The 15,743-nt window shown below is 41.2% G+C and overlaps 1 pseudogene; it reads left to right on the top strand.

Annotated features, from left to right (window-relative positions):
• Positions 1-208: 208 nt before the first annotated feature.
• On the top strand, positions 209-5,953 carry LOC118620714 (annotated as a pseudogene).
• Positions 5,954-15,743: the final 9,790 nt, after the last annotated feature.

The raw sequence follows: 15,743 nt of genomic DNA, 5'->3' as shown, positions 1-15,743 counted from the left end.
TTTATTTAGGGTAAAAATTTCTTTAAAAGGAAAAGAAACTTTCAACAATTTTCCCCAATTTATTTGAGGTCTTCATCATTCTAATATAAAGTGTGAGAGATGAATGGAAAATGAAGGAGAAGTGAATTTTAAAAAAGACCCAGTATGAGATAAGCATATATAGTCTCACTGATACAGGGTGTTTTCTCTCTGCACTTTGAAAGGGAACATGGCGGCCCCTGCAGGAGGTGGCATGTTGAAAGAGCTTTGTAAATAGTAAGGCAGTTTCTAGGTGTGATCTCATAAATACCATTGCCCATAAGGCAACCAGGCTGTATGGGAAAGGGCTGATTCCCTGCCTGGGATAATACATGTATAAGATGGCCTGCAGACCAAAGTGTCTCAGGTTTGATTTCGGTCATGGGCACGCACCTCAGTTGTAGTTCGGTCCCCGGCCCCGGTCGGGGTTGTGCGGGTGGCAACCAATTGATGTGTCTCTTTCTCTCTCCCTCCCTCCCTCCCTCTTTATCTGAAGATAAATAGAAAAATATCCTTGGGTGAGGGTTAAAAAAGAGAGAGAGAGAAATGTGTAAGGTGAGGCTGAGTCCTGTCATACCAGGAAGGAAAAAAAGACAAAACTATCATGAATCACTAGGATCGTGGACAGGACTTAGGCTCTGAGTGGAAGAAGTTCTCACTGACAAGGATGGGATGACGTGAGCACTGGTAAGGACGACTGCAGTGAATTACAGCATATCACGTGTATTTTAAGTTCATGAATTCATGATGACACTAAAAACACAAAAACAGTCAACGTATTCCAGTCTATGAAAAACCCTACAGGACAAAAGATCTGATTTCTTCAAAACATAATAATTAAAGGGAGAAAAAAGGAACTTATGATTTAAAAGAAACTTAAAAGATATATGGATCAGTGCAAATACTTGGTCCATATTGGATCCTTATTTGAACAAACACGGACTGAAAAAACTTTATGAGCTTGTGGGGGAAATCTGATCACTGACTAGATATTCGATAATATTAAGGAATTATTAATATTTCAGATGTGGTCATGGCATTGTGTTTTTATTTTTATAGTAGTCCTTCTCTTTTAGAGATATATACTGAAGTATGTACAAATAATAGGTCTGGGATTTGTTTTGAAGGAGTTCTGCCTCAGTGGTTCAAATAAAACAAAAATGGCCATTATAATAATTGGTAATTATTGTTTCTAGGTAACAATTGTGGATTTATAATACTGTTCTCTTTAGTAGAGAAGATGTTACTATTTGAAATTTTTCATAAGTTAAAACCAAACAAAAACAGTTAAGTGCCCTGCAGATGGTCAGTGTCAGGGGCTAACTGGCACAGTTGAACAGGAGAGATGGCTGTGGTGGACACTGGACTTCAGTGAGCAGCCCTATCTCGCTGGGGTTTTTTGTAGGTTTATCAGAATTAAAAGATGAGTACTCCACTGATCCAAACTGCCTCCGACATTTTTCTCTCCACATTTGTTTATTAGTATCACACTAATATTATGAACCTAGGGCTCTTGAGAAAAAGAATGAGATTGTATATACTTAGTTCATACTGGGACTTGGTTCTCCAAAATTCCTTACCTGAGGAACCCCCATTGGAAACCTTTTTCATTCACTTCTCATTCTTTTCCCATTCATCTCTCACACTTTATATTAGAATGATGAAGACCTCAAATAAATTGGGGAAAATTGTTGAAAGTTTCTTTTCCTTTTAAAGAAATTTTTTACCCTAAATAAATGAAAAATAGAGAACATGTCTCAAAAGTATCTATAGGCCTTGTCTGCAGGTATACAGAATGGAATAGTTCTCAGAGCACAGCAGACTCAGTAGGATACTTGTTTATGCTCACAGCCTTTTAGCAGTTTAGGTGTGTTAAAGACACTAAAACAATGTATGAGTTTCAAATGTTCTCCCTCCCACCAAAACACGGTGTACTTTTCCTCGTGGCTTTGTAACTTGGAAAAAATGTAGTCCTTACTCTTATCAGATCAAAGCTTATGTTTCTGTGTCTCCTCTCAGAACGACTCTAATCCTGAGGAAATTACTTCCCATTTTGCTCTAAAGGACCCCTAGAATTGAATGTTAATTTTGCAGCTCAGCAGGTAGAGGTAGGTAGAGGTAGGCTTTGGCTAAGTAAGTTTTCCTGGAGCTGAGTGTGGGGAAGAGACAGCCTCTCTGGGATCAGTCACAGACACTGGTGCATCTGATACAATCCTTGACCAGCTTGAGGAAGGGGGAGGTCCCTGTCCCAGATGAAGAAACTAAGGCGAGAGGGCTGGGTTGCCTGGCGGTGGCGTCTCTGGAAAATCCACGTGTTCCTTCTCCTGCGCCAGGCTGCCTCCGTCAGCCCTGGAGCGTGCCGGCTCTGACTCGCACTCAAGTACGCAGGTTCTTCTGCCCATCAGTGATGCTGACTCACTTGCGTGTCTGTGGGAAGACAGCAGTGTCCTGGTTTCTGAGTGAACCAGAGGCCAGCCAGCATTTTATGGCTGTTGGCTGATTTTGCAGGAGGGTGGTATTTCCCAACAACATATAGTTAAGCTTTAGTTATTTTCAAGTATCTGATGCTCCAGTAGCTAGAAAAGTCCTGTCCCCACGGTAATACACTCACGATCGAGAGGTTATAGGTCGCACATTTATCCCTCTATTCATTCCCGACATTTTACAATGTCTAGATGAATAATCCTTCAGACTCTTCTCTCTAGATAATGTTATGATACAAGTTGGATGCATTTATGAAGAGCGTAACCATTGTAAATTCAGTCAAATAGTTTCATGTGTTAAAAACCCATGGTTTAGACAGTGATCCTGGATTTGGAGGTGAATTTATAGGGAGTGAATTGTGTTAGTAACCAAGGATGTGCTGGTTTGACCCTGTGGGGGTGCTACCCATTACACACCTTCAGAGACCCCTACACCATCCTATCAGTGGCCTCTGGGCTTGGAGTAATTTTTCAAGTAGCAGGTGATATTTTACACTAAGCCATGTACATTCTTACATTTGCTAATACTATATATAGGTTTGCAGTTTTTTTGTAGATGCAATATCTGCAATTTTAGTGCCTGATACTGGTAGATGTTTTTGTTACTTAGGGTAGTATAAGGAAAAAAAAACCTTATTTAAGCCTTGGATATTTATACACACGAGTCGTGTGTGCTTCTTCCTTTAAATATAGTTAAACAAGAGTTCGTTCATGAACAGCTGACAGAGAAAAGGGTGCGTCTGTAGCAACATTTACATAAAACATTTAGGTATAGCGATAGGCTCTTCCATTTACTGGGGCCCTCTGCTGTCCCCAGGCCTCCTGGGCCATTTACGTCCTTTATCACTGGTCCCCACCGCCATCAGGGGTCAGATCTGGAGGGAGCTGAGGCACTGAGTGGGCATTCAGTTTGTAGGCATTAGGGAGGGGACTGGGTCTCAACTTTCCCTTAACGCAGAGCCTGGATCTTTGCTCTCCTGAGTTCCCCTTTCTGCACCTTCCTAGTATCCACCTGGTTTCTGTTGGCTCCTCATGCAGTTTAGATGTGACTGTAAACTTACCACTTGGAACAGTGAGAGCCCTTGACCACTGTGTGCCCTTTCCCAACCCCAAACCCTAAGCTGTTCTTGACTTTGAGAAGCTCCATCAGCAGTTCTGTATAAAGAAACCCCCGTGGCTTTCCACGTGGCCTAAAGTAAAAAGCTGAGGCTCATGGAAAACATCACATAACACTGTCCTTTTCAGAGTGTTCCTCTCTCAGTATGAGCATTTCTTTTATTTTTATTTCATTTTGTAGTTTTAAATCCTCATAATCCAGTCTCTATTCATTCTTTAAAATAAATAGATTAATTACAGTTTTATGATCACTGTTTATTTCTCACAACTCCAAATAGCAGGCTTAAGAAATAAATGGTGTTTATTTAAAAATTGATAGATTAGCATGTTTTCATTAGAAAGATTTGCATGTTTTTAAATATTACATTTTCAAAGTAATGCCTAAGAAGTAACAGCTAAGGAAAATAAGCATCTGGTTAGATCCCTTTCTGACCAGTCCTTAACTGTTACTTTATTATTCCAGGTCATGATCTTTTTACTGAGAGGACTAAACTAGACCCATATAATTCATCTTGCTTTCTAAACTTACGGGCCAAAATTCTTTTCTGAGGTTTCAGGCCACTCTCTCGTCTATCTTGTGGCTCTCCTCATTTGCTAGAAGCTTTGTCTTCTAATCAAAGAATTACTTTCTCGTTACAGGAGGGGCTTTAATTTGACATTCTATATTTCTCCTTTCATCTGATCCAAAAGAAGTAATCTACTTTCTTCTTTAAAAATAGAGTGCCTGCATCATTTCAACAGCTACTCAATCTGGTTTAAAATCGGAATAGTAGTATGGATTCTTTCTTCAATTAGAGTTACTGTAGCAATTACCTCTCCCCATAATTAGATGGAAGGGAACTTTTATGATGGAATGAACCACCAGGCTTGGAAGCAAACCCCTGGTTGCAAACTCAGCCTTGTTTTACTAGCTTATAGCAACAAGCAAAAAGTTATTGGACTTCTCTGAACCTCGGTTCCTCATTTATAATTTGAGGACACAAATTAGATTTTTACATCAAGTGGATTTGTAAGGATTTAGTGTGATGAGCCCATGCCCGGCACTTCATTTCTTTCACTGCATAAAAAAACATTAACACTCACTGAAGAGCTTATATAGACTATTAAAAAAAATTAAACCCCCTTTTGGTAGGTAAAGAAAAAGGACATGAACTCACAGTTAACCAATTCACAAGAAAAGCAATTACTGAACAAACATTTAGGATAATGTTTAAACTCATAACAATTAAATACATTTAAAAAGCATTGAAAACATTAGCACTAATTTTAAAAGAAAGATCGAATGCTGGCACCATTGCCAGTGGGTACAGCTCACTGGAAAGAAATATGCATCAAATTAGCCCTGGCCGTCGGCCTGCGGACCAGACAGACCTGGGTTCGGTTCACTAACGGCATGTCCCTTGGTTGCAGTTTGTCCCCTGCCCCGGTTGGGGTAGTGTGGGTGGCAACCAGTCGATGTGTCTCTCTCACATTGATATTTCTCTCTCCCTCTCTCCCCTCTCTCCTTCCCGCTCTATCTGAAGATGAATGCAAAAATGTTCTCAGATGAGGATGACAAAGAAAAGGAAATATGCATCAAATTATAATAACATGCATATCTTTAAATCTAATCATTCCATTTCTGGGACTCTGTCCTTTGGGAATATTCTAAAATACGGGGGGAAATCCGTAAACATGACAATAATTTTTTTATTATTACTTAGGTTCTTAACAAACCTGGGAACAAATTATGTTTGTAATGAAGTAGGTTATAATGGACTTTTTCTCCAGTTTTTAAAGTAAAAATAAAGAGTCAGCAGCTGGGTTCAGTTTGCGCCTTCGTGTTCCCCAGCTGCCACCTCCGCCTGTGCCGCTCTGCCATGCTCTGCTCGGAAGAGAGCTCTTCCCAGCAAGGGCCGGCCTGGGGAGGGTGGCCTGTGGCTCCGCCTTGTCCGCTCTCGGAGCGCGCCACCGCCCCACCGAGGGCTCCGCCCCAGCGGCCGGCTACCACCTGTACAGTGCCTATGATTACAGGTACCACCTATGGAGAAAACCCTTGTGAAAACCGACGTTCAGATCGCCCTTCCTTCTGGGGGCTATGGAAGAGTAGCTCCACGTTCTGGCTTGGCTGCAAAACACTTCATAGATGTGGGAGCTGGTGTCATAGATGAAGATTATAGAGGAAATGTTGGTGTTGTATTGTTTAATTTTGGCAAAGAGAAGTTTGAAGTGAAAAAGGGTGACCAATTGCACAGCTCATTTGTGAACGGATTTTTTATCCAGAAATAGAGGAAGTTCAAGCTTTGGAGAACACTCACAGGGGTTCTGGAGGTTTTGGTTCCACCGGGAAGAAATAAAGTCTATGCCAAGGGCCCGGCCAGTGTGGCTCAGCAGTTGAGCATCGGCCCATGCACCAAGAGGTTGCTGGTTTGATTCCTGGCCAGGGCACATGCCAAGGTTGTGGGCCAAATCCCCAGTGGGGGCATGCAAGAGACAGCCAATCAATGTTCTCTGTCATCGATGTTTCTCTCTCTCTCTCAAATTAATAAAGGCAAAAAAAAAAAAAAAATTAACAAAAATTAATAAATGGAAAAACATACTTTTTTCTTTAAAATAGTTTTTGTTAAGTGAAAAAAAAAAGTAAAACTAAAGATATGTTGAGAAGCATGTAAAGATGTTTATGATATAAAAATATGTAGATATATGATAATCAATATGAAAAAATGTATCTTAAAACTAAATGAGAATAGACCCAAGTAATAATTATGTTAGGGTATTAGGGTACTATATAATATATGTTTCTTTTTTTTCTTTTTCCTGTTTCCCCAAGTCTTTTATAAGGAAATATTACTTTTAAGATTGAAATTATAGTTTTAGTCTAATGTATTCAGTCTGACAGAAATACTTATTGAGTGCCTATTATGTGTCTGGAAATTTTTCTATGGCATTTTGGTTTTTTTAAAAAGCAAAAAAGTATGCTTAGATTATTTAGAATAAGTACTTTGTATAGAACCTAAGATTTGAGGTGATCTTGTGTGTACCTAAGTGTTTAATGCCACGCTGTCAGCCCATCCCATGTTAAATATAGTGGCGCTCAGTCTTACTATAGCTGTCTGCTCCAGGACTCATTCCAAAATTAACTTCCCCGCTTACGTGGGCCTTCCACTGAGGAAAATGGGATCTCAGTGATATATTGACCAGAGCATCAACATGAGCAAGACTTTAAATAATGCACCTCAAAGCTACCTCTAAAGGTAACTGGATTGAAGTAAGCTAGACAAGATCATTTGCCAAATATTAAGACATGAGTGTTAGTTGAATTTTTTATTGAAATAGTTGTGAGAAATTATAAGAAAGATCCCTTTTACACTTGCCCAATTTCTCCTGGTGGTAAACACTTTGCAGAACTGTAGTACGGTCTCACGGCCAGGGCATTGACATGGTACAGTGCCCCTCATCGTACTCAGACTGCCTACTTTTACTCATGCTCATTTGTGTGTGCGCGCGCGCGTGAATGACGTTCTCTACGATTGTATCGCCTGTGTACGTGTGTGTTTCTCCCACCACAGTCAAGACACTGAATAGTTTTATCAGTCCAGGATCCTGCCATCGTCCCTAACCCCTGGCAACCACCACCTTCTCCTCTATTTGTGAAATTTTGTCATTTCACAAATGTTATATAGATGGAATTCTACAGTATGGAACCTTTCGAGATTAGTTTTTTAAATATAACCTGGTTCCTTAGAGATTCTTCCAGGTTGTTGCCTGTATCAACAATTCGCTGCTTGTTATTGCTGAGTCGTGTTCCATGGTGGTAGCAGTTTAACCACTCACCTGGGCTGATTCCAGTTTTTGGTTATTAAAATAATGCCGCCATGAACATTTGTGTACAGGTATTTCTGTGAACATAAAGTTTTCATTTCTGGGATAAATGCCCAGGACAGCAATTGCTGGGTCACATCGTAATTATATGTTTATTTTTAAAAGAAACTGCCAAATTGTCTTCCAAAATGCCTATTCTATTTTATATTCCCCAAAGCGGAGTACAGGAGAGTTGTTTCCTTGCCAGCTTTTGGTGCCAACATGTTAGCCTTATTTTGAAGTCAAGTTAATGAGTTTTCTTTATCAGAATTAATCAAACAATTTTGCTGAAAAGACACATATGAAGTAACTAATATTGAAAAGAAAACCACATCAGGACTTATCCAACCCGTCTCTCTCCTCCTCAGACCGTTCCCCACACAAAAATTTATTCACTTTACTCTTAATAGACTAACTCTATATCATAGGTCAGTTTGCATGAGGTATTTAGTCCCTTCGATCTCCAGATAACTAACAGAAAGGACTCAGCTCTCCCTTTGTAGATGTTGGACCCGACCTCCTTTATCCATATTAGGAGACAGGGCTGGAGATCATTTGTTTCTTTCTGGACCAGTGTCTTCAGTTTGCGCTGGTCTGGAAATGACATCGCTGGATTCACAGTTGGAAGGCCTGTGTTTGAGCCTCTCTTATTAGCTGTGTCACTGCCAAGCAGCCAGTTACCTTCTCTGAGTTTGCTCAGCTCTACAAATGGTTGGACTAGACCAGTGGTGCTCGAACTCTAGCGTGAAGTAGAATCACCTAAAGGATCTCTTACAACACCAATTGCTGGGCTCCAGCCCTAGATTCTGATCAAGCAGGTCCAGAGCAGGTTGCAAGAATTTGCCTAACACATTCCCAGGTGATGCCAGTGAACCAGCAGGAAATGCCCATGGAAACCAGGAGCCTAGATTATGCCACAGTGTCTGTGGGCCCAACAGTCAGTACTTCCCTGCCCCCAAACCCGTTCCCGTTGAATAAGTTATGCATTTGTCCCTTTTTTCCCTTAAATGATACAGACATACAGTGGACTGTGATGCAGCCATTAAAAATATCATAGAACAATATTCATGTCATGGGAAAATTACCACAATATATTTTTAGGTCAACAAGAAGCTAAATATTACAAAATGGCATATATAGAAATTTTCAGTTATACTTAGAAAATAAAAGTATAGAAAGATATATCCAAAATATTAATAGTTATTTCTGAGTAATGGAGTTGAATAATTTTTCTTTTTCTTTTTGTGTGCTTTCCTGTGTTTTTTAATATTGCTTAGAATTCATGTATTCATAAATCAGTTACTAAAACAGAATACAGTGATACAAGTATTGATTTCTCTAAACAATCTAAGTGTTGATTTCTACAGTCAGTATTTCTCTAAGTTTTAATAATTGCAGTAAATAAGTTGTTGAATATCAACCTACAGATAGATGCAAGGCTGTTCAGGTGTGAGTTAAGATTCTCTGGAACAGTTTACAGGGGCAGCTATGTGCTTCCTTTGCCCTTCCCCTGAAAAGTGTGGTTGATCACCTTTGACAGAGCTCTGCACACATACACTGAATAGTCTGGCCCTAGGACCACTTGTTACAGCCTCTGTTGCTGCCTGTGTAATGTTTTCATGGCATTTCTCCACTATTAACTAGTAGGATCCACAGCTACAACCTCACAAGCTAGTCTCACCTCCATCCTTAACAGTGAGGCAGAAAGTCTTTATGAAGCAAATTTCTTCCTTAGTACATCTCTGTTAAAAGAATTAATATTTGCAAGTAAATAGGAATTTAAAAATATCACTGTGCCCAGCTGGTGTGGCTGAGTGGTTGAGCATCAACCCATGCACCAAGAGATGTCTGGTTCGATTCCTGGTCAGGGCACATGCCCAGGTTGTGGACCAAATCCCCAGTGAAGGGCATGCAGGAGGTGGCCAATCAGTGTTCTCTCTCATCGATGTTTCCATCTGTCTCTCTCTCGCTCTCCCTTCCTCTCTCTCTAAAATCAATAAAGGAAAAAAAAAATTAAAAAGAAGAAGAAGGGGCTTAGAGGAAAAGGGACCTTAAACCCACACAAAAGCCATCAAAAAAATTGTATGTGTGTGTGTGTGTGTGTGTGTGTGTGTGTGTGTATCACTGAAATAAATCTGTTTACATAACCAGAACCACTCACCTTCTGTGGAAAGCTGTTTCTTCCCCATGTGGGTTCATGTCCTCTTCTGGAATTTCTTTTTTTTTTTATCCTCACCCGAGGACATTTTTCCATTTTTTGTTCAGGTAGAGTGGGAGGGAGAGAGAGGAACAGAGAGAGAGAGAGAAACATCGATGTGAAAGGAACACATCGAGTGGCTGCCACCCGCACAACCGACCAGGGCCGGGGACAAACTGCAACCGAGGTACATGCCCCTAGTGGGAACCGAACCCGGGTCTCTCAGGACCGCAGGCTGACACTCTAACCGCTGAGCCAAACTGGCCAGGGCCTCTTCTGGAATTTCTAATTGCACTGATATCCCAAATATGTTGTCTTCTTCAGCGTCCTTGCTTCTCAACCTTAAGATACATAAGTGTGAGCACAGCTTCCTTGAAATGTTATTTGTTACTAACAGTTTTGCTGCTAAATATTTCAATCAGTTTATACTGTAGAAAAACACTTCTTCATTTCTGAACTCTAGTAACTCTATTCCGAATAAACGTCTTTGGTCAGAGACGTGTCACCAGCAGGACCATGCAGTGTGATTTTCAGAACACCATTCTCGCCCGTAGCTACAAGGGTACCACTGGTTCCCTTCTGCCCAGCTCCTGCATGATGATACTCCCTGGGAATGAGAAATTAAAAGGACATTTTGATTTATGAGTGACAGTGTATTTACTGTGGCAGGACTGTTTTATAGTATGCATTTTGACACCCACTCATATTGGAATCATAGAATTGTTTTCTTTAACAAGTACATTTTATGCTTGAGGTAGTATATGTTTGTGTAACACCGAAAGACGGCTGTCATATTGCCCCATGGGTTTGCTGTCATTATCAAAGTCACTGGGATGGCTTTATGTACCTGGGGGTTTCTGTGATTGCACCAGAATTGCTTGTTCACTACAACGGCACCACCCAATGCCCACATTACTTTTCCATAATCCATTTATTCTAAAAGAAGTGATGAGAAGCTGCCTGGCCAGTGTGGCTCAGTGGTTGAGCATCGACCCATGCATCAAGAGGTCGCCAGTTCGATTCCCAGTCAGGACACATGCCCAGGTTGTGGGCCCGATGCCCAGGTTGTGGGCCCGATCCCCAGTGGGGGGCATGCAGGAGGCAGCCAGTTGATGTTCTCTCTCATCAGTGTTTCTGTCCCTCTCTCCTCTCCCTTCCTCTCTCTCTAAAAATCAATAAAGGAAAATTATTTTTTAAAAAAGAAGTGATGAGACGCTATGTCTAGAACACACTTGCTTTGTTGAAGAATAGGATCAAGACCCAGTCATGGTTGCATTTTTTCATGTTTTCAGCCCTGTCCAGAGATAAGAGGCATCAGTCCTCCTCCTCCCACAGACGCCTTTCTCCTGGAACTCCGCCTGTTGCTGGCTTTTGACCTAGATGTCCACTAGAAAACATAACTGTGCTTAGTTTACCTGGTTCCCCAGAAAAGGAAAACCACAGGGCTTTCCATTTGCATGCGAATTATCACAGTGCATCCATGGCCTCCGGAAAACACAGGGAGAGGGCTGAAGTCAGTGTACAGACAGCCGCCTGGCTTCTGTTCTACAGGCCCCTGCAGAGCTTGTGCACACGCAGGAGGTGGAGGGCCTCACCGGTGCTCCCTCGTGTGGTGTTTGTCTACGGCTCCGCGTACACATAACCGTGTAGAGGGATAGGCTCTTCTCCCTCACTATTGCTTCTCACACTTTTTGTTCCTTCCTTTCCATTTGCCACTAACTCATTTAGCACGCCAGTGTCATGGGGCGGGGGGGGAGTACATGCCACTCTGGGCCATGCCAGGTTTTACTGCCTCTCCTTGCCCACACAGTGTTAGGGCAATGATTACCTTTTTCAGGGTACTGCCTCAGAAACCTCACTTCCTTTCATAACTCAAGAGAGTCTTTTTTCTGCCAGCAGGCATAAGACATCTGTCTTAAACTTGTGGCCTCTTATTAAGGTCATCTCGTTACTTGATTATCTTCCCACTGATGAGTGAGCGCCCTGAAGGAAAGCCTTCTGCTCGGTGTGCTCTGTGGTGGGACAATCACTGGCATGTAGAAGGCACTGAATGTTGAAGGACTGAGTGAATGAAGCCAGCCTCCAGCCCGGGAACGGAGTATCCTATACTGTTTATCCAACTCAAACGTTGAGCCCAGGTGTCATCCACATGGGCCTGGGCAGTGCGGAATTAGTGAGTAAACATAACTTAATCCCAGTGTTATTTCAGATGCCAAACATTTTATAAATGCTTGACAAAAATTTCTTTTATTTTTATATTTATATCTATGTTGTCTGTTTTGTTTTGTAAATGAAGTTTGATCCTAGAAACTGTAGTTTATAATGTAAGGTATAAACTCTCTTTTCCATGCCATAAAAGCATCCTATTTCAGAACATAACTGAATATGAGCCATACTTAGACAAAAATACATATTCAAGGCATAGTTTTATATGTTTACTTTTTAAAGTCTACAATACCCTTTCAAAGGAATAGTTTTGTGTATGATTATGCTACTTATTCTAAAGAGCCTCTTCTGAAGTCTGCAGTTATTACAACACTCACATTTACCAGCATTTGACAGTTTTATCTGTCTTGTTTACCACATCCTAAAGCAGTTATGTAGCTTTTTATAAAGGCTAATTTTATCTTGTGCAGTCTTGACAGTGTACCTTGCTATTGATTGAAATTCCAAATCTATGTTGAGGAATAGAATTCAGTAATATATATTTGTTAACTTAGATAAGAGAACATTAAAAAGTGTTTAACATAAATATATTGAATCACTGTAAACTTGACGCTCGGTCAGCTATTACATCAGCCTGGCCCCATGTCCCATGGTTTAAGAAGATTGTTTTTAGATGGTGACTCAGAGCACAGACACTATACTTCGACGACTTCACTCTCTCTCACCCTTTCCGTCCCCAGTTCAGGGAACACGGAGGGTCAGACCTCCCAGCCAACATGAAAGAGTCCTGCCTTCCCTAGTTTTTAATAATTACTTACACTTTTGTAACTCTCTATATATCTCAGAAAGGTAACAAAGGGGCCTGAAGCTGTAATGGTACTCATATCCTCTGAAAAGCTTTACAACTTTTACTTTGGGGAGTAAAACTAAAAAAGATGAAATGCAAAAAATTTTCTCAGTGTAGTGGAACAAAAATGAAATTATCCTCTCTTAAATAAATGGCAGTGAGGGGAAGCAATTTTCCCTGTCATGGTTAAAAGCTAGGGACACAAATCAGCATTTGAATGACAACTCACAGCGTTTTAAATAAAACGAAGCTAAAATGCATTATTTGTTCCCAAGGATGACTGCAGATTGTTGTTATTAAGTCCTGCAAAAAATACATAATGTACTTGGCAGTTGGAACTGTAAAAATTAGGGATGAGCCCTGGCCGGTTTGGCTCAGCAGTTGGAATGTTGGCCCGAGGACCAGGGAGTCATGGGTTCAATTCCAGTCAAGGGCACATACGTCGGTTGCGGTTTGGTCCCCGACCCTGGTCGGGGTTGTGTGGGAGGCAACCAGTCGATGTGTCTCTCTCATGTCGATGTTGCTCTCTCTCTCTCCCTCCCTCCCACTCTATCTGAAAGTCAATGAAAAAATATCCTTGGATGAGAATTTAAAAACAAAAAACTAGAGATGAAAAAAGACATACTAGGTCAAATTTGAAAGTTTTCTTTTTTGAGGGGGCTCCATTTTGTGTTACTTAATTTAACCAGCTCAGCCTCTTTTTTTATTTTTTTATTTTTTTAATCCTCACCCAAGGACATTTTTTTGTTTTTTGTTCAGATAGAGTGGGAGGGAGAGAGAGAGAGAAACATCGACGTGAAAGGGACACTTCAAGTGGCTGCCACTCGCCTGACCCAGCCAGGGACAGAGACAAACTGCAACCGAGGTAGATGCCCTTAGCAGGAACTGAACCCAGGTCTCTCTGGACTGCAGGCTGACTCTCTAACTGCTGACCCAAACTGGCCAGGGCACAGCTCAGCCTCTTATATATTTGCTCTCCATCTTGAGCTTAGAGTCACAGGCATGCAAAAAAAAACCCAAACAAATCTTTGGTATCTGAAGCAATAATGAAGAATAAGAGTTCCTAACCCTCTGCAGTTTTATCTCATCCATCTGTCAAGTTATAGTGGAAAAAGCATGGATTAGGAATCAAAGTTTCTTCCTAAACCCATCATTGATATTTCATAGCTTTGTATCCTGAGCAAGTCATTTAATTTCTTTGAGCTTCTGTTTCTTCACTTGTAAAACAAAGTTTCAAACACCTACTTTATTTAAGTCACAGGACTGTGCTGAGAATGAAAGGAGTCAAAATATGGTGTTACCTCAAAAAATTAAAAATTGAACTCCCATTTGACCCAGTGATCCCACTTCTAGGAATATACCCTAAGAAGCCTGAAACACCAATCAGAAAGAATATATGAAGAATATATGTACCCCCATGTTTGTAGCAGCCCTATTTACAATAGCTAAGATCTGGAAACAGCCCAAATGTCCATCAGTAGACGAATGGATAAAAAAGCTGTGGTACATATACACGATGGAGTACTACGCAGCTGTAAGAAAGAAAGATCTCTTATCCTTTGAGACAACATGGTGGGACCTGGAAATTATCATCCTAACTGAAACAAGCCAAACAGAGAAAGACAAGTATCATATGATCTCATTTATTTGTGAAATATAATGAACATAACAGTCTGAGGAATGGGGTAGTCCCAGAGACGTAGAAGTGGGGTACAGACTGACAATCCCCAGAAGAGGGGGTGGTGGGGGAGATATAAACCACAGAACTTATATGCATGTATGCATGAACAGTGGACATGGACAACAAAGCTGGGGGCAGGGCAGGGAGGGAGGGGGTGGGGGGAATCAGTAGGGGAAAAAGGAGAAACATCTGTAACAAAAATTAATTAATAAAAAAATAAATAAATAAATAATAGGCTTTACATAAAATATAAAGTGTTCTGCAAGTTTCAGGTTGATCCTGTTATACTTCCCATTTTACAGATGGGGAAAGGCTGAGAAAGGCTAAAAAGCTTGTTGAAGGTCACACAGCTAGTAAATGAGAGATCTAATACTAAAATCCTATGTCTAAATTGCAGCATTTTTCAACATTGGCACTATTAATGGTGGGGGAGGCTGTCATATGCATTATGGGATGTTTAGCAGCATCCCTAGCTTCTATCCCCTAGATAACCAATAGCATCCTGAAAGTTGTGACAATCAAAAATATGTTCACACCTTGCCAGATGTTACCTGAGAGCCACCGGTCTCTTAGGTAAGAGTCCAGACCTAAAGCACTTCCCACTTATACAGTGACGTTGTTTATCGGTGCTGTTGTTATTCTGAGTAGTTCTTGGTTGGAATTCTTCATAACATAGCAATTTTCAGAATAAAAAAGAGATAACTGTCCTGGCTGGTTTGGCTCAGTGGTTGGAGCATTGGCCCACGGACTAAAGAGGGGCAGTTTGATTCCGGTCAAGGACGTGTACCTCGGTTTCAGTTCATCCCCGGCCCTGGTCAGGGTCATGTGGGAGGCAGCCAGTCATTCTCTCTCTCTCTCTCTCTCTCTCTCTCTCTCTCTCTCTCTCTCTTTCTCTTTCTCTCTTCCCTCCCACTCTATCTGAAGATAAAAGGAACCCTGGCCGGTTTGGCTCAGCGGTTAGAGCATCGGCCTGCGGTCCTGAGAGATCTGGGTTCGGTTCCCGCTAAGGGCACGTACCTCGGTTGCAGTTTGTCCCCGGCCCTGGTTGGGTTGTGCAAGTGGCAACCGCTCGAAGTGTCCCTTTCACGTCAATGTTTCTCTCTCTCTCTTCCTCTTTCTCCCTCCCACTCTATCTGAACAAAAAAATGGGAAAATGTCCTTGGGTGAGGATTAAATAAAAAAGATAAAAGGAAAAAATATCCTCAGGTAAGGATTAAAAAAAGAAGTGAAAGAGAGAATTGGTTTCATCTCTCATCTGTCTGTTTCTGAGTATTAGTAGTGGCATTGTCTTCCTTGGAAGGTCTTTGTAAACTTCTTGTAGAAGCTGTCACCTGACAGGCACACTATCAGTAGTGAGCCAGAAGTCAGACTGAACAGCCCCTAACATCCCTTCGC

The sequence above is a fragment of the Molossus molossus genome, unplaced genomic scaffold (assembly GCF_014108415.1).
Source record: "Molossus molossus isolate mMolMol1 unplaced genomic scaffold, mMolMol1.p scaffold_m16_p_8, whole genome shotgun sequence".
NCBI lineage: Eukaryota > Metazoa > Chordata > Mammalia > Chiroptera > Molossidae > Molossus > Molossus molossus.
Note: the sequence above shows the minus strand (reverse complement) of the source record. Positions and strands in the feature narration are given on the sequence as shown.